Genomic DNA, 6,217 nt, shown 5'->3' with positions numbered 1-6,217 from the left:
AGAGAGCTTCACCAGAGATTACAGTGGACATGGGGGTCCGTCTGTAACTAGGGGTCGTCTGTAAGTAGAGGACCGCCTGTAAAATGATCTACCTCTTGGATCCCTATTCTGGTTAGTATAGTAATATGCAGATTGTATATATGACCTTTCCTAATACATATGGTCCCCTGTAACAGAAGACCCCTAGTTGGACCCTTCTTCCCACTGTGACCTCTGGTGAAGCTCTCTGGATGCTATTACTCTACTCTACAGCTGTAAGGTGTCTGTAATGAAGCTTTATGGATAATGCTTGGTCCAATTACAGCAAAAAATTTTGAAACTCCAATTGTCACTGGGACAAAAAAACATTTTGTCTGGAGCTACAATTATAAAATATAAAGTTTTGACTTACATACAAATTCAACTTAAGAACAAACCAGGGACTGACTGTATTACAAAAATGTTCCCCATACTTTCATGTCATTCTTCCTACATCTTCTTAACCACATAGACATTCTACAACATAAATTACTCCTGAAATGCTACAGAAAAAGCTTTTTATGCCTTTATGATTTGTCCCATTTCATGCATCTTTGCAGGGTTTACAATGTAAATAAACATAAAAGCTTTTCATACCGTGCTCTCCTTTATTTTATTTTGAACAGTACTTCAATCACTCTCAAAAATATTATCTTGTATTTTTTCACTTATCTTTAAACAATATAGAGATGATAAGATATAAGAGATGCCAACATTGGGTTTTTGAATACGGTAAGTAACCTTTTTAACCATTTCCAGAGCTGCTTTGGTTGCACCATCAGGACATAAGGGTTTTTCTCCCACCAATTTGCCACCCTTGAGAATTTTGAGAACCCATCATCTGCATCTAAACAGCAGTGGGCATTGCCGGACAGAGTGAACTGTTTTCACATGACATAGGGCAGTGATGGCTAACCTATGGCACTGGTGCCACAGGTGGCACTCGGAGCCCTTTCTGTGGGCACTCAGGCCATCACCAGAGATGACTCCAGGTATCTTCCTGCAGTCCCAGACAGCCCAGGACTTGCTGTGCACAGAGCTATATTAAAGTGACAGCTCTACCTGGGACTATTTTCTACTTTATTGGTGCCTCAGGAGCTGGTATCAATGAAAACTGTGACAGAGAAGGGAGTATAAATCACAAATTAAATTTCTGTGTTGGCACTTTCCGATAAAAATAAGTGGGTCTTTGTTGTAGTTTGGGCACTCGGCCTCTAAAAGGTTTGCCATCACTGACATAGGGGGAGATTTATTATAAATAAATGGTCTAAACAGGTCACCTTGGGTGCCTTACCCACACTGCCCTTAGGTGCCCTTCTTGGGAGGTGCAGAAACTCCATATAGTTTCTCTCCCTTTATACTGATACAGACAGTCCCCGGGTTACATACAAGATAGGGTGTGTAGGTTTGTTCTTAAGTTGAATTTGTATGTAAGTCGGAACTGTATACTTTATCATTGTAATCCCAGCCAGAACTTTTTTGGTCTCTGTGACAATTGGATTTTAAAAATGTTGGGTTGTCATAAGAATCAATATTAACACTAAAGCTTCATTACAGACGCCTGTGATAACTGTTACAGCAGATCATTGTAGCCTAGGACTAAAGTACAAGAAATTACCAATATCCAGAGGTCCGTTTGTAACTAGGGGTCGTATGTAAGTCGAGTGTTCTTAAGTAGGGGACCACCTGTACTTGTAGTTGAATATTCTTCTTGTTGCTTATCCTGGGACACAGTAAACTGAACAATGTGCTCTTATACAACCCTTGAATTCAACAGGAGATACAAAGGGAGTTGGAATACTTCTTTATTTCTAATGCAGTCTTGGTTATTCATTCTCTCACTTGTTGGGAAGTACATAACTCCTCATAAGAAGCGTTATATCTAAATAGGGCGCTGAGTTAAGACGACGGACCAGCTTAAGCAATGAAACTATTGGAACGGATTACAGACTTCGGGGCTAAACATAAACAATCCCAAACACAGAGTTCTAAAGTTCTCTTCATCTCCCTTGCATTCTCTATGTACAAAGTGCCGACATGTATTTAACAAGTTTGGTAATAAGCCCAGGGAAGATCTTGGCCAGCGCTGTTAGGGTTCACCTCTTAACAACAAATGTCCACTTTTCCTGCTTTTGGCCAAAGCATTGTCTGGGTCAATAAATCTTAGATGCTAGATAACAGCATTGCATAATAATAATAATAATTCTTTATTTATATAGCGCACACAGATTACGCAGCGCTGCACAAGCATATCAAATTGGTCCCTGTCCCCATGGGGCTCACAATCTAAACAACCTAACAGTATGTTTTTGAAGTGTGGGAGGAAACCGGAGTACCCGGAGGAAACCCACGCAAACACAGAGAGAACATACAAACTCTTTGCAGATGTTGACCTAGGTGGGATTCGAACCCAGGACCCCAGTGCTGCAAGGCAGAAGTGCTACACACTCAGCCACCGTGCCGCCCTATAGCAGCATTTTTTTATTTTTTTATATGGAAAAGTGACACCTTATGGGCCCCTATGCCTCTTGGGCCATATTGCACCCACTTCACTTCACCCGTCAAGTTACACCCCTGTTAATTACTATATTTTGAAGAAAGGTAAATGCAAGAAAAGTTTATGGAAAGGGTCTTGGACCATGTAAGAAAACTATCAGGTAAGCCTTGATACATTTCCTGCATTGTCTAGTATCATTCACTCTGCCTCCCTAAAGGTGTTGTCCAGGAGTTTTAATTCACGGTCTATCTAAAGAATATAATTCCTGGCCAATCCCTTTAAATCACGTGTCTGTAATGTAAGTCAAAGAAATGGCTACATCAAAGTTTTCAATGCCACAAGGTTAAAAACCTTTACCTACCCTGTTCACTGAAAGTGCATTGTCCATCTATAATAAAGCGAGCAGTGATTCACTAAGATCGTGCGCCAAAAATCATTAATGTGTCACTTCCCCGCTCAGGTCCGACAGAGTTCACCATCTTTTTTTGTGGTGCATCTTAGGGCCTGCGACACAATTTAAAAGTTCAATACGGCGCTCAGTCTGAATCAATCAATTTGTGTTGCATGGAAGCCTGCGCACTTTTTCACCTGCATCCCGGCCTGCTGGTTTTCTCTTAGTCTACAAAGCCCGGCAGTGCCGTACCAACCTTATCCCATAGCATTAGTTTCAAGTTATAAGAGGCGTGTGGCTATGGTCGGAACAGAACTTCCAGGCTCTGTATATAAACAGAGACCCGGTAGTGACGGTAGGCACTATGGGTGAACAGGAGCACAGGAGGAGGTGAGTATACGTGTTGAATTGTTTTTGTAGCCCTTCTCCCCCATCCATTTATAGTTTTTTCCTATCCCGGACAACCCCTTTAATGTATATTTATCCATATATCCATTTATCCATATGCAACACCCTCGCCGATGCAAGGCAGAGGGGTTGTTGCGAATACGTCCCACCATGTAGCTTGCAGCCTGTGAAGGGTCTGATCAACCCCACAGCAGGTCACTTCATAACACAGATGAGCACTGCAGCGGTAGAGTCTGCCTGGTAAGGCAGGAGTTAATTGCTTTATGTGATGTAATATGTGTCATCCAATCACATGTGTTCAAATCTTGTATCTGTGAGCTCAGCTTCCTGCCTGAAGAGTGTAGTGAGTTAGTTAGTGAGAGGGTATCATCCTACCTTCAAGGGTGATATCTGAAGCAACCCAGGACAAGCTGCAGCATCCTACTAGGACACAGCTATCTACCAGCCTGCTCTTTGCATCCAGGCTGGTGATCTACTCCTGTGGCTCCCTCCAACTGCATCTCCAGCATTCTACCATTTTCTACCAGTAGTGCACGTTACTACTGTTCCTGTCGGTTCCAATAAAGAACTGTAAGTTATTTTTGTTCAACGTCTGCCTCCGTCTGGTCCCTGCTACTACGGCTGTCACCATCACGGGCACCCTATCCACTACACAGGGACTCATACTCCAGACCCCAAAGGGTTACCCCAGGGAGAACCGCTATAGCAGCCTCTCCCTCATCATTTCTTGCCAACACCACCCTGCTGGAGACCTGCTAGGCTGTAGAACAGCCCTCCAGTCCTCATACCAAGCACCGTGACAATAGCGTGCCTAGGCCGCAACCGCCAGCCACTCAGGTACTGCGGGCCCAGGCTGTCTCTAGGCCCCAAGAAAAGGCTAGGCCTCGGTGGGGGATTCATATTCATCCATATATTTATCCAATGTCCAATAAATTCTAGTATAGAATCTACCATATGTCACCTCAACTGGAAACTGATGACCATGATGAATTTACAGGCTGTCATAGCTGAATAGGTCACTAGTGGTGTATTAGGGCTCTTTAATTGGCATTTTGCTGTCAGGAAGGCAGGGGCCTGATCCTGTCCCTGTTGCCAATACTTACTGATTGCTATTTTCTGATGGGTAGAGCTGTTCACTATGCCCCAATACAATCCCTATCGAAGATCGTTGGTTGCCATGCTAGCATGTATTAGAGCACAGTGAACATTTTCGGGTCTGAGAAAGGAAATTTTGACGATTGGATATCAGAACATGATTCTACCCCAAAATATTTTACTTACTGGCCACATTGTATTATAGTATAATATATTATAATATAGTATATAGAAATTTGTGTTAAAAATGGAAGGATTTGTAAGCCATTCCAGCTAAATATAAGACTGTATTTTCAGTTTACCTCATCCTTATGGCGGCTCATCATAGGTGGGCCTGGCTTGTACATGCCAATTGAAAATTCTTTAGTTCTTTCATGTTGATTTTCAACAGGAACACTATGTCACAACCAATCTGGGAGGGTTTCTTCCCCAGGGAGTGTGGGACTGGAGAGGAAGCCTGATTTCTCTTCTATAATTAACTTGCCTTTCTAATGTGGGAGCTGTGAAGACACCTCTGTGCTAGGGTGACAATACACCCTCATCCATATGCAGCAAGGCTTCACACTGCTCACATTTTCCTGTTCCTTGCATTTACTAAGCAGGGGAAGGTGGATATTACATATGTTATTGTAAGGAAACAATGCAAAACAAGATCCTTTACGTGAAGATCCTTAGAATAGCGGAATAGGAAATGGGATATGTAAGTTGTGTGTATGTCTGTGGGATATAGCCTTTTCAACAATACAAAGACATTCCTTTTGTTACCTCCAATGAAGGTCAGAACAACAGGAAGGCCATTGTTCACATACATTAGATTCTGGGGTGTTTTCATTTTAAGCAATAAATATGACTACTCCCCCATATTATGTTTGGGAGAGGGGGTCTAATTATACGTCAGTAACTTATAGTTCTACATATAGAATTCACTACGTAGGATGAGGAGTGATATTTACTGAGCAGTAGAGAATATACAAGCTCCGAGTACACATTGGTCCGGATTTATCAATCTTCCTGCACCCGTATTCTGGCATAGTTCACACATAAATACACGTGCAATGTGCCTGCATTTCCACCAGTATTATGTTGCTACTATACTATGTGCGCCACGACACAATACTGTGAACCTAAATGTAAATTGTAGTGCATTTTCGCATCGGATGCCACATTTATGTCAGCAAGTCCAATTATATTTGTTAAACTGAGTGCACCAGAAAAAAAATCTGTTGCACCCAGTTGAAACGCTATCAGTGCATGCAGGGTGAACTAGATAAAAGGGTTTTTCCCACAAAGCAAGTTAGGCCATATCTACATCATAGCGCTTAACTTGCTGATCTGTGGGGGTCTTTGTGATGGAACCCCCACAGATCACTTGAACACAATGTACCCCCATTACACCCCTACTTGCACCATCAGTGATCTCTGTCAGCTCCATAGAGATGAACGGGACAACCCCGTCTTATGTGACTGACTGCTCCAGCTCAGTGGTGCTATGAGGGGTGCAACGGAGGAAATTCGGACCAGGGCCTGGGCCAGCACTGAGTAGACCCAGGCCCAGAGCTGCTGGGGGCCCACATAAATCTGTACATAAGGAATCCATGGGGGTGAGGGGAGCTGTATCTAATGAATCCGTAGGGTGTGATGGGGGCTTTATATAAAATAACCATGAGGGGGCTGTTTGGGATCAAAAACTAGGGAATATTATAAGAAACAAGGGACTGGTTTAGTTTCTGAATTTGTAATGCTACCACGTGAGTTCACTGCAAACAGGCCCACTGAGGCTCTGTCACCCAGGGGCCTACTGACACCTG

The sequence above is a fragment of the Engystomops pustulosus genome, chromosome 4 (genome assembly GCF_040894005.1).
Source record: "Engystomops pustulosus chromosome 4, aEngPut4.maternal, whole genome shotgun sequence".
NCBI lineage: Eukaryota > Metazoa > Chordata > Amphibia > Anura > Leptodactylidae > Engystomops > Engystomops pustulosus.
Note: the sequence above shows the minus strand (reverse complement) of the source record.